Source organism: Delphinus delphis, chromosome 2, assembly GCF_949987515.2.
Source record: "Delphinus delphis chromosome 2, mDelDel1.2, whole genome shotgun sequence".
In the NCBI taxonomy this organism is placed as follows: Eukaryota; Metazoa; Chordata; class Mammalia; order Artiodactyla; family Delphinidae; genus Delphinus; species Delphinus delphis.
The window spans coordinates 29,030,476-29,043,499 of record NC_082684.1 but is presented as its reverse complement, the minus strand read 5'-3'; the positions used below and the strand labels follow the sequence as shown (position 1 = coordinate 29,043,499).

The following is a 13,024-nucleotide window of genomic DNA, read 5'->3' as shown; positions in this document are numbered from 1 at the left end:
AAAGTCAGTCAAACACATAAAGCTCTAACAAGTTGCGGCATCTAGCCTGAAACTCAAGTGTTCTAGCACCGGTGTGGACATCGGAGAGCTCTTTACATCCTACTGTACTGACGGAACGCAGACTCCAGGGACTTCACCTTCCAAAAAAAAGTTCTACACCGGAGTCTCAATTCTTACCCCACCTGGTATGCAATGCAGAACTAGATTCTGCAAGTTCCCTTCTCGGGCAGTGAAGCTTCGAGGTCCTCTTCACTAAGAACTTTGATAAATGTTTTAAGTAGTGATCTTTTCTTTCTCGCTTGCATCCATTGCAACGTGTACTGATCTCAGCTGACAGGAGATAACTACCCCATCCGCTGCAGTAGGGAAGCAGTGACGTCACGCCTAGAATTGACTGACCCCGTTTTTCGGGCTTCGCAGACCACGGAGCTACAAAGGCCGAGAGGGAATGAGTGGGAGGCAGGAGACCGCAGTGCCTTCCCTCTCCGAAACAAGCCTTCCTGGCCGCGCAGGCCAGCGGCCCCCGGGGCGGAACCTCCTGCGGGACTGCCGCAGCCCGGCTCGGAGGCGAGCGAGTGGGTGTGTGTGTGGGGGGCGGCCAAACTTCCTGTCCCGCGCTCGAGCTGCTTCCGGCGGGAGCCGGAAGACGCTCTGTGTGGACAGAATTCGGGACCAACTGACGGACGGACGGCTGCCCGGGACGGAAAGGTGAGCTCCGGGGTGGGCCTGATCGACCCGCTCGGCTAGGTGGTCCCCGAGAGGGAGGGAGCCAGTGCTGGCTACTCAGGGGCTTGGGCCGAGTTTGCCCCCGGAGAGGACAGGGAAACCGCCCCGGGGCACCCCACCCGGATCTGGAGCGGCCGGTCTGAAGCCCTACGGCTTCGGCTCTTCTCGCGGGCTTTTGGGGCATATGTTTCGGCTCCTTCGCTTGGTTTCGGGGCCAGGGGCATGGGGACAAGACCAACCTGGAGAAAGAGTCAGCGAGTCCCCGCGGCGGGGGCTCCTGGACTGCACCCTCCGCGAGGCCTGCCTGCGGACCTTGGGGCCCTTCACTAGGCTGTTGTAATGGGGGAACGAGGATGTCAAGGCGACTCTGCCCTGGACATTTCAGCCCAGACCTACCCTCTTCTTTGGTACGTCCGCTTACTTTCTCGGTCTAGAAGAAGGAAGGCTGCCGACTCGGAGGGTCTGGGCCACTGGTTTCTCCTTTGCGTGTCATTTCAAGGCGAGGGTGTGGGCTGTGAGAGTCTACAGCCTTATGCATTTCGCAGGTTGAAGTTTCTTCAGAGAAAAGAATTCAGTTAGTTTATTAAAGTTTATCTCACTTGCTCATGAGGCTCTGAAACGCATTTAGGAACCATTTGAAAGTTAAATATTATTAACTTGGAACTTAAGAATTTGTATTTCTTCCTCACTTTGGCACAAGGACCAACACAGCATATTTGCAAAGAGAATGAAAGAAACATTTTAAAATAAAGCCAGGGGCATTTTGTTATTTTTAGAGAGTGAGAAATTCCACTTTGTGTTATCTTCGTGTGAGACAAGGTCAACTAAACTCGCAGTCAGAAGATTTAGGTTCTAGTTTTTTAAGTTTTACATCTAAGTACATCTAATTTTTGGCAAGTTAATGTCTAGCTTTGGACTTTTTTTCCCCTCTGTAAATGAAGGGGGTTACCTATTCATTCAGCAAATATTTCCTGAATGCTTAGTTTGTGCAAAGCATCGGTGGAGAAGGGAGAAGGATGGGAGAAGAATGATAAATTCAATGAACCTTAACCAGTGAGAAAGATATGCAACTAACTCCCAAGGCAGGCTGAAATAATTGCTAAAGAGAGGTTAAACTGTGTTGTGAGAACACCAAGGGAAGGACAGATTTGTTCTGACTGGAGGGAAAGGAGTCTTCATGGAGGATGGCGTATGAGTTGGATTTTAAGGACTGGAAAGGATTTCAAAAGATCACAGCTGGATTGGAGGGTTTTATTACTGGAGGGTCTTATTACTGGAGAACTATCACAAGGGAAAGGGACCTTGAGCACTAAAATAGGTTGGAGTGTTCATTTAGTAGCCAGTCCAGTGTGTACTGGAGAAAAGGGTTCATTGAGGAATATAGTGGATGCTGCAGTTGGAACAGTATTTGAGGACATATTGTTGAATATTTAAAATGCCATGCTTAGGGATTTGACTGTTAATTCTGAAGCCCTGAACTTTGGGTAAGGGAAGTGACGTAAGCATTTCTGTGTTTTGGAAAGATGAGTGGCTGCATAAAAGATGGAATGGAGGGCTTCCTTGGTGGCGCAGTGGTTGAGAGTCCACCTGCCAATGCAGGGGACACGGGTTCGTGCCCCGGTCCGGGAAGATCCCCCATGCCGCGGAGCGGCTGGGCCCGTGAGCCATGGCCGCTGAGCCTGCGCGTCTGGAGCCTGTGCTCCGCAACGGGAGAGGCCACAACAGTGAGAGGCCTGCGTACCGCAAAAAAAAAAAAAAAAAAAAGTTGGAATGGAAAGGGGAATTTTAAGGGCAAGGTGGCCAGTTAGAAGCCTATTTTCATAGTGTAGTTGAAAGATAATGAAAAACCTAAACAGGGCATTATGGTAGGAGTAAATTTGGAGGAATCAGAACCACTGGGATTATTTAAATATGGAGGATGAGAGAGATTGTTCAAGACCTAGAATTTGTAGCTGAGTGGGAGAACAATTGGGCAATAACTGAAATGGATAATACAGGAAGAAGAACAGGTTTGGTGGGGAAGGTGACAGTCTGGATTTTGGACATTGTTAAAATTGAGGTAGATATCCACATGGGGTTACTTAGCAAGCAGTTAGAAATGAAAGTTTGGAGTACAGAGAGAGGTCAGAAATAGAGACAAAAATTTGGGTATGATTCACGGAGTCATTCATTCGTTATACAAATATTTGTTCAGTGCCTACTAGCTGCTTACAGGAAGTTTGTATAAAAGCCCTTTAAACTCATAGTAAAGACAGTCTCAGAGCTTCACAGTATCAGAAATGACTTTTGGAGACCTAAATTCCTTATGAATTACCTACAATACTTTGCCAGGCACTAGGTGATGGGTTCTGGGTTCTGGGAGATACAGTAGTGAACAAGACAGGCTAGTTCTTGCCTTTGTTTATGGAGCTTACAATTTAGGGGGTAGCCAGACAAAAAGTGAATACTGTATCAAAACAAAAGAATTAGAAATTGTGGTAAGTGCTGTAATGGAGACAGCAGAGATAGAAAATAAAAGTGGGGGTATGAGGAACCTTCCTTGGATAAGGTTATCAGGCAGAGCGTTTCTGCATGAGTTGATAGTTAAGTAGAGCCCTGAAGAATGAAAAAGAGCAATGGAAGAGAAAGCATTCCTAAGTAGAGGAAATGATGTGTGCAAATCCCTAACATAGGAAAGAGCTTAATATGTTCAAGGAACTAAGGGAGAGTCATCTGGCTGGAGGTTGAATGGAGGCAGGAATGGATCACATAGGTCCTTATAGGCCAGGATAAGGAGTTTGGATTTTTTCTAGATGCATTGGGAAGCCACGTGAAAAAAAAATGTGAAAATTCACATTTTAAGATGATATTAAGGGATGTGAAGAGAATGGAGGGAGGCAAAGTATAGAAGCAGGGAGACCAGTTAGGAGACAGTAACAGTACTTTAAGGCAAGGTTGATGGTGGCCTGGAGTAGAGTAGTGGCAGTAGAGATAGAAGTAGGTGGATTTGCGATCTCTTTTGGAGACAGAATCAAGTCCAGACTTGCAGCTGGACTGGATACTGGGAACAAAGGAAATAAAGTAATAAAAGTGACTTCTAAATGGGGTGAATGGTGATCCTCCCTTGAATGGAGGGTTGTGGTCAGAGGGGCTGGCAGGGGAGGATGGGAAATAGGCTTGGGAGAGAATTCATTTTGAACATGTTAAATTTGAGATATCAAAACATGAGGTAGAGATGTCAAGTAAGCAATTCTTCCTATGTACAAGTTTGCAGCTCAGAGGAGATATCTGGGCTATAGATAAAAATTTTGGAGACCGTATCATTTAAAGCCATGAGTTCACACTAGGAAGAGAGTCTAGCAAGAGAAGAGGGCCTGGCCTGCAAACTATCCTGAAGAACATTAATATTTAGAGGATGAGTGGAGGAGGAATATAGGAGTTATCGAAGGAAACTGGAGGAATGGCCAATGAGGTAGGATTAAAATAAGAAGTATCTTAGAAGCAAAAGAGAGTAAGTAAAGTGTTTGAGGAAGGAGGCAGTACTTCTAAGGGAAAATATCAGTTATGGCTCTGGTTGCAAATGACCAATTTACTTGAGGAGAAGAGGAATTTATGACAAGGATGTGGGCAGCTGACAGGATCAAAGGAAATGCTGAAGGCCCTGGCTTTGAAAAGGACAGGAATCTGAGCAGCCCCAAGGGGAGGCTGCTAATTGCAGTACTGGAGTGAATGGGCTGCTACAGCAGTTTTCACCTTAGTTACTTCTTTTAGAATTCACGTTCTGAGGAAAAGTATCTGATTTGTTCATCATGGGTTGGGTATCCAGCAGTTGGTCAGGATAGAAAAGAACACCTTAATCTATAATCGCACTCAGAATGTATCCAGTGGGGGAGGGATAGATCCCCCAACAAAATGTGGATCCTGTCACCCAAACGGGGGAATGAATGTGGAACAGTCAAAAATAATAGCTGTCCCTTGCAAAGGTCAAGTAAGATTAGGGCAGCAAAGTATCCATTAAATTTAGCAGCATGAAGATCATTGGCTTAAATTTGTCTCTGAAGGATTGCAGAGAAATGGGGAGGTGACCGGAATAAAAATCAGGGCTATAGGAATGGAGCACCCCAGAAGATCCTGTGAAGAGAAGAGGGAAAGCGCGCGCAGGATGAATGCTACGGTTTCTGAGATTCATTCTGGCTTCACAGTTCTGTATTCCAAATGTCTTTTATCAGTACCCATTACCACTTTTTCATTAGAATTTAATTAACTCTCATGCTATATCATATACTAGATATGATATTAAAAAGTTACTTGGGGGGCTTCCCTGGTGGCGCAGTGGTTGAGAGTACGCCTGCCGATGCAGGGGACACGGGTTCGTGCCCCGGTCCGGGAAGATCCCACATGCCACGGAGCGGCTGGTCCCGTGAGCCATGGCCGCTGAGCCTGCGCACTGTGCTCCGCAACGGGAGGGGCCACAACTGTGAGAGGCCCGCATACCGAAAAAAAAAAAAAAAAAAAAAAAGTTACTTGGTTTTTCTGTTCCTTTCACTACCATTTTATGCCAAAACTTAAACTGCTCTTTTTTAAATTTTAATTTTTGGTCTTTGGAATTCACTAACATTAGTAGAATTTTGTTTGCGTTTTTTAAGTATTAACTGAGTTTTGTTCCTGTCTGTATCTGTGGTCAGCCACAGGTTTCGGGGGAGCTGAGAAGCAGATTGGCCCATGGTAAGAGAGACTAGTCCTCTTGGTTGAAATTATGTGCTTTATTTTAACCTTTATGAATAGTGACCAATTGGGGGAGCACAGTGTTTCTCAGTTTCTTCCCTCTTTTTTCTCAAGCCTCCCTCAGTCTTCCCCTTCTTTCCAAAACCGGGTCAAGGTCAAGGCATTTTCTACCTCCCTCAAGAGGATAAGAGCAATACTGGTATTCTGGGCTTTGTATTCTAGGGTGGAATCACATTGCTTTTTGGAGGTTGACACAATGCTGTTCTGTTTCTTTCATGATGCAGAGTATTAAAGCCCCGGTCATCTTTCTGTTTGGAATACACTCCCTTCTGTATGGTAGTCAGGACTAAGGCAAGAGACCTGTATCAGCTCTGTTCCCCTGTTGCTTGCTTAGTTTACTTTGGATTGGTTTTTCCCTCCCAGTATTTCTTCATGTAGCCTTCATTGGTTTTAGGCCATACCTACTCTAGGGAAATGGTGTTACCACTAATTCTGTCTAGTATATGAGAGTTCTTCATTAGGATGTGGGACCAAAGACTGGTTAATTAGAAAAACTACTTTGTCTTTCTTTGCCTAGTGTGTAGTATTTTCCTTTGCAGACCTCAAGGAGGTTTGAGGTTTAAGTAATCTCAATTTCACCAAGACTTTTATCAATGGTAATTGCTGATTGTTTGTAATATATACTTATAGCAGGTTTATATCTATGGCTTTATATTTTAAGACTGATTCTGTGTTAAACATATGCATTTTAGACACTTGAAAATACTTTACAGTGTTTTTCTATCTGTGGGACATAACCTGTTAATAGCTGTGAGAACATTTTCGTGGATCTTATCATTTAAAAATAAATTCAAAGTGCATGAGATTATTATATGTTAGTATTTTATTGTTTTATGAAAATATGTTATTTGTGTGTATCTCTGTGTGTGTTTCATTCTCTGGGTTATGATGGAAAATGTATCTTACTGTGGGTTGCAGTCAAAAAAGTTTGAAAACCACTGCTCTATAGGAAATTTGGACTCAGTAACAAAAAGCAGATTTCTTAACCTTTTATAGTATATTAAGCGTTTGATAGATTTACTTGTTTCTTAAGCACTTATGCAGAACTTTGTTTCTGAAGAATTTTGTAATTATTTCTATTGCCTGATATATAAATAATCTTAGGGTAGACCTATTTCATTTCTGTATTTCAGATAAGTTTCCGAGGGCCAAGAAGATGAATAGCTTGCCCAGGTCTCAACCAACGAGTCAGAGGCAGAATTTAGATTCCTGCTTTAGAGACCTTGGATTTTTTTTTTTTAAACATCTCAACTTCTTTATTAAACTTGTTCAGCTCCTTAGTGTTAATGCATAATTTGCTGGATGATGTTGAGTGTACTGTATAAAAAGAATACAGTTTATCAAACTTCAGTTCCCAGGATTTATTTGGCTAAAAACAAGAAAGAGAGTTGTTTTCAGGATGGCCATAGAGATTGCTGTTGTCCTAAATCAACTTTGCTGTTGTTACTTATTCCCAGAACTTTTCAGGGCTTCTTGTGTTCTTTGCTTTGGTTCATTGCAAAGGTTTGTGTTGCGTGCATTTTTTTTAACCCTTAGGCTGACTATGGGGTAATATATTCAATAATAACAGTGGTAGGGTCAGTGGATTTCTAAAAAATATAATATGTGCTAGACCAAGATTGTTCCTTTAAGCAGTCTAATATGCTTTCATGGCCATAGGGAACCATGCACATAGTAAAATTTAGTTGTTGCCAAGGGTAGAGGGAGAAAAGGTCTGAACAGTATACTTAGACCAATCATTCGGTTTCTGAGATCAGTTAGTTTTGTTATGAACTCTTCATCCGGAGCCAAGATTCCTTATTTATGTTATGATTTGTGGAAAATAGGATTTGATGTGCCTGGCCTTTGTTGCTGATAGTTAAATATCATTATCTCTTTTATTTTTTATGGAGCTAAATTAGTAATTTTTCTATTTAGAAGGAAATAAGAATACAAATTTTGTCTGGGTAAAGATACAAAATAAAAATGAGCAAATATTACTGTCCAATTAAAGGACTTTGGGTGATGTAGGCGACTGCTTGGTATCGCATCTCTAATCTCTTATCTTAATTAATATAAGAAAGCCTGGGAAGAAATTTCGTCTGAGACCCATAATTATCTTGAAAATAGCTTCTCTTTGAGTAAAGCAGTGTCTTTCACTCTAGTGTCATGTAAATTGCATTTGAAGGAAAGACATTGCATTGGACACTCCCCCCCAACCCCATACTGGTACATTATTTTTATCATAAATACTTTAAATATACTCAAACGAAAAGCTAGGTAATCGGGCTTCCCTGGTGGCACAGTGGTTGAGAGTCCACCTGCCGATGCAGGGGACACGGGTTTGTGCCCTGGTCCGGGAGGATCCCACATGCTGCGGAGCGGCTGGGCCTGTGCGTCCGGAGCCTGTGCTCCGCAACGGGAGAGGCTGCAACAGTGAGAGGCCCGTGTACCGCAAAAAAAAAAAAAAAGCTAGGTAATCCTTATCCCTCCTGTGTTGAACCCCTATACCTTTTAATCAACTATAAAATCAAAACAAATTTACAAATAATTTAGTACTAGCAATGGTAGGGTCAGTGGAATTTTTAAAAATATATGCTGAAGCAAGGTTGTTTTCTTAAGCAATCTAATATGTTTTGATGGCCATAGGAACCATGTATATAATACAGTTTAGGTTATCAGTGTTATGTCCGTTGTTACCATGGATTTATATCTTTATGAGTAAGTATATAGACGTAAACCATACCAAAACCCAAGAAAATCCAAATTAACATTCATATTATGTTGTAGAGATGTTGTTTTACTGAAATGAAATACTTAATGTTGATCTGAATAGTGGAAAGATTTAGCTTTGGATTCACTATTATATATAATCTGTTTCTATATTTTAACTTTAGTAATAGCAATGTAGAGAATATCATACAAGGTAGTATTTGTGATGTGAAGGCATTGTGAAGCAGTTTATGATAATCAGATCTCATATTCAACCAAAACTGGCCAGAAGTCCTTGAATGCCAATTTCAGTGAGGTATTGTTTGATAACTTTGTAGAGTTAGAGTTGGCTTATTCAGAAGAAGATAAGATTTGTGTTGCAAATAAAAAGATAACACAGAAAGGGAGAAAGTTTGGGCAAATCTTATATCTGGTAAGGGACTCGTATTTAGAATATATAAAGAATTCTTACAACTCAATAGTAAAAAGACAACTCAATTTAAAAATGGGCCAACGATCTGAATAAGCATTTCTCCAAAAAAGATGTACAAATGGCATATAAGCACATGAAAAGATGCTCAACATCATTAGCCATCAGGTAATGCAACTCAGAACTACAGTGAGTTACCACTTCACACTCACTAGGATGGCTGTAATAAAAAAAGGTGTATTTTAAAAGGAGAGGATAGGGAGAAATTGGATCCCTCATGCACTACTGGTGAGATTGTAAAATGGTGCAGCCACTTTGGAAAATAGCCTGGTAATTCCTCAAGAGGTTAAACACAGTTACTGTATCACCTATCATTTCCATTCCTAGATGTATACCCTAAAGAGTGAAAACATATGTCCACACAAAAATTTGTACATGGGGCTTCCCTGGTGGTGCAGTGGTTAAGAATCCTCCTGCCAGTGCAGGGGACATGGGTTCGAGCCCTGGTCCGGGAAGATCCCACATGCCGCGGAGCATCTAAGCCCGTGAGCCACAACTCCTGAGCCTGCATGCCACAACTACTGAAGCCCGCGTGCCTAGAGCCCGTGCTCCGCAACAAGAGAAGCCACTGCAATGAGAAGCCTGCGCACCACAACGAAAGAGTAGCCCCCACTCGCCGCAACTAGAGGAAGCCCGCACACAGCAACAAAGACCCAACACAGCCAAAAATAAATAAATTAATTAATTAAAAAAAATTTGTACATGAATGTTATAGCAGCATTATTCATGATAGCCAAATTGTGAAAACAACCCAAATGACCGTCAACTGATAAATGGACAAATAAAATGTATATCCATGCAATAGAATATTATTTGACAATAAAAGGAAATTAAGTACTGGTACATGCTATAACAAGGATGAACATTGGAAACAGCATGCTACGTGAAAGCAGCCAAACACAAAAGATTACATATATAATTCCATTTATATGAAATGTCCAGAATAGGGAGATCCATAGAGACAAAAAATAGATTAGTGGTTGCCTAGGCTTGGTCAGTGGAAGGTTTGGGAGGAAATGGGGAGTGATTACTAATAGGTTTCTGTTTTGGGGTGAAGAAATTGTTGTAAAATTGATTGTGGTTATGGTCGCATAACTGTGAATATACTAAAAAAATTTAGTTGTACTTTTGAAGTGAGTGACCCGTATGGTATGTGAATTACATCTCAATGAAGCTGTTAATGTAAAAAAATATTTGAATTGTAGTTTTTGAAATCTGTTAAGTGGGTAACTTGAATTGGGAATAGAAAATTTTAATTGTATATTTGCCATCACGTTTCCAGCTAACGTACATAGCAAGTTGCTGTGTTAAAGATGAGATCCACCTAATACACTCGTTATGGTACTGAGTGCTCCAATACAGATTCTTTTGAGGTCATCCTGCCTATTCTGCTGCATCCTACTCATCTCTCTTTTGTTTATACAGCAAACATACAAACCACAAACTGGGCATCAAAATTGTGTGGTAGAACTCAGTTATAATATGGATACTGATTTGTTCCAGAAAATACATGTGTTAATTTTTTAAAAATTATCATTGAAATGACTAAAATGAAACATCACAGATAACCACGAGCATGAGAAATGGTGATCTAGAGGTATCTATTAAACTGTAAGAGAGGTGGCAGCTCCCTTCTCTAAATTGTTATTACAGATTTGCAAAAATGTCTAAAGTATAGTATATCTGATTTTTTCCCTTGTTTGGTACACATGTTCATATACTAAATTTTTTAAAATTTTCATTAGGTAAGGATATCAGAAATGGAGCCAGTGCCATCAGTTTCTAAGAAAACTAACAAATATAAAGGACAGTAAATAGTTGTCTAGTTTCTTAGAGATTTTACAGTCCTGGAATCTTCAAGTTGGAGGAACCCTAAGGTTAACCTAAGCAAACATTTGGTAATTTCTTGGCTTCTTGAAATGAGCTGGAATTGGGGAAAAGGAATTCTTAATTCTTGAATCCTGATGATTCAAGATCAGACCTAGGGAGATGTAATTACTATTCATGCCAGCCTGCTCTGTGGGTGGGAATGCTGGCTCTGCAGCTTAATAACTTGAGCAAGTAGCTGTACTAAGCCTCGGTTCCTTCCTCTCTGAAAAGAGGGATGGGTAAACTACATTGAGCAGTTACAGTGCTTGAATAAGAAAAACGTATGTGAAAGGAAAAGTCAGGGATTTATGACAGCTTTATGTGGTAAACTTAAAATGAGCCTTTTCATTTACATCTTACACATTTTTTTTATGATGAAAGTGAGGATTTCTGGAAGCTAGCATTGGGGAGAGGTTTAACCAACAGGAGAATAGACATTTATTCACGTACTTCTAAATGCCCTTTTTGTAGAGTAAGTCTTTCTTATTCTAACTTTCCACTCTACCTTGGTATGTATTGAAAACTCCCATCCTGGGTATATTTTACACTGTATGCTTATTTTGTATATAATAGTGCTTCAAATTTAAGCAAAAATTGTGTGAAATAAAGTGGACTTATTTGCCAAAATCCTGAAAGAAAAGCTTTAAGAAAGTAAGAATTTAGAGGATGGGAGGACAAGATGGCAGAGTAGAAGGACCTTGAGCTCACCTCCTCTCATGAGCACAGCAAAATCACAGCTAACTGCTGAACAACCATTGATGAAAAAGACTGGAACCTACCAAAAAGATAATCTACATCCAAAGACATAAAGAAGAAACCACGAGACGGTAGGAGGGGTACACTTGCGATATAATCAAATCCCATACTCCCCAGCTGGGTAACCCACAAACTGGAGAATAGTTATATTGCAGAAGTTCTCCCATGGGAGTGAGCATTCTGAGCCCCATATCGGGTTCCCCAGCCTGCGGGGTCTGATGTCTGGAGGAGGAGCCCTCAGAGCATTTGGCTTTGAGGGGCAGTGGGGCTTAATTACAGGAGCTCCACTCTTGGAGGGTGCACACAAGGTCTTGCACGCAATGGGACCCAGGGCAAAAGCAGTGATGACTTCATAGGAGCCTGGGCCAGACCTACCTGCTGGTCTTGGAGGGTCTCCTGGGGAGGACGGGGGTGGGGGTGGGGGTGGCTTTGGCTCCCCTTGAGGACATTGACACTGGTGGCAGAGATATCGGGGAGTATTCATCAGTGTGAACTCTTGCTGGAGGCTGACATCTTGCTTGGGTCATTATCACCAAGACCTAGCCCTACCCAACAGCCTGTAGTGCTGGGATGCCTCAGACCAAACAGCCAACAGGGCAAGAACACAACCCCACCCATCAGCAGACAGGCTGCCTAAAGACTTCCTGATCCCACAGCCACCTCTAGACATGCCCCTTTACTCGGCCTTGCCCACCAGAGGGCCAAGACCCAGCCTCACCCACCAGGGGGCAGACACCAGAAGCAAGAAAACTACAGTCTCACAGCCTGTGGAACTGAGTCTGCAAACACAAGTCAGAATCTACCCTGTGACCAGATGGTCCCTGGCCCTTGCGTGATGAGAGGGGAATGTACTGCTGGGACATCTGGACATCCCCTACAGAGGGCCACTTCTCCAAGGTTGAGAAATGTAACTAACCTACCACATACATAAAAATACAAATAGAAATTCAGACAAAATGAGATGGCAGAGGAATATGTTCTAGACAAAGGAACAAGATAAAACCCCCAAACAACAACTAAGTGAAGTGGAGATAGGCAATCTACTCAAGAAAGAGTTAAGAGTAATGATCATAAAGATGAACCAAGAACTCAGGAAAAGAATGGATGCACAGAGTGAGAAGTTACAAGAAGTTTTTAACAAAGAGTTAGAAAATACAAAGAGTGACCAAACAGTTGAAGAATACAATAACTAAAATGAAAAATACACTGGAAGGAATCAGTAGCAGAATAAATGAGGCAGAACGGATTGGTGAGCAGGAAGAAAGAATAGTGGAAAGCACTGCCATGGAACAGAATGAAGAAAAAAGAATGAAAAGAAAGGACATTTTAAGAGGCCTCTGGGACATCAAACACACTAACATTTGCATTATAGGGGTCCCAGAAGGAGAAGAGAGAGAGAAAGGGCCTGAGAAAATATTTGAAGAGATAATAGCTGAAAACTTCCCTAATGTGGGAAAGGAAACAGTTACCCAAGTCCAGGAAGTGCAGAGAGTCCCATACAGGATTAACCCAAGGGACAACATGCTGAGACACATAGTAACCAAATTGACAAAGATTGGACTTCCCTGGTGGCGCAGTGGTTGAGAGTCCGCCTGCCAATGCAGGGGACACGGGTTTGTGCCCCGGTCTGGGAAGAACCTGCATGCTGCGGAGCGGCTGGGCCCATGAGCCATGACCGCTGAGCCTGCGCGTCCGGAGCCTGTGCTCCACAACGGGAGAGGCCACAAC

General features: G+C 42.2%; 1 protein-coding gene across 3 annotated transcripts in view; it reads left to right on the top strand.

Moving 5' to 3' along the window:
• Window positions 1–637: 637 nt before the first annotated feature.
• Window positions 638–13,024, top strand: part of ZNF410 (zinc finger protein 410) — a 40,417-nt gene continuing 28,030 nt past the window's right edge. For all 3 annotated transcript variants that reach the window (XM_060004234.1, XM_060004235.1, XM_060004233.1), the window contains exon 1: window positions 638–708. The gene's annotated coding sequence lies outside the window, so the exon portion shown is untranslated. The remainder of the gene's footprint in view (window positions 709–13,024) is intronic.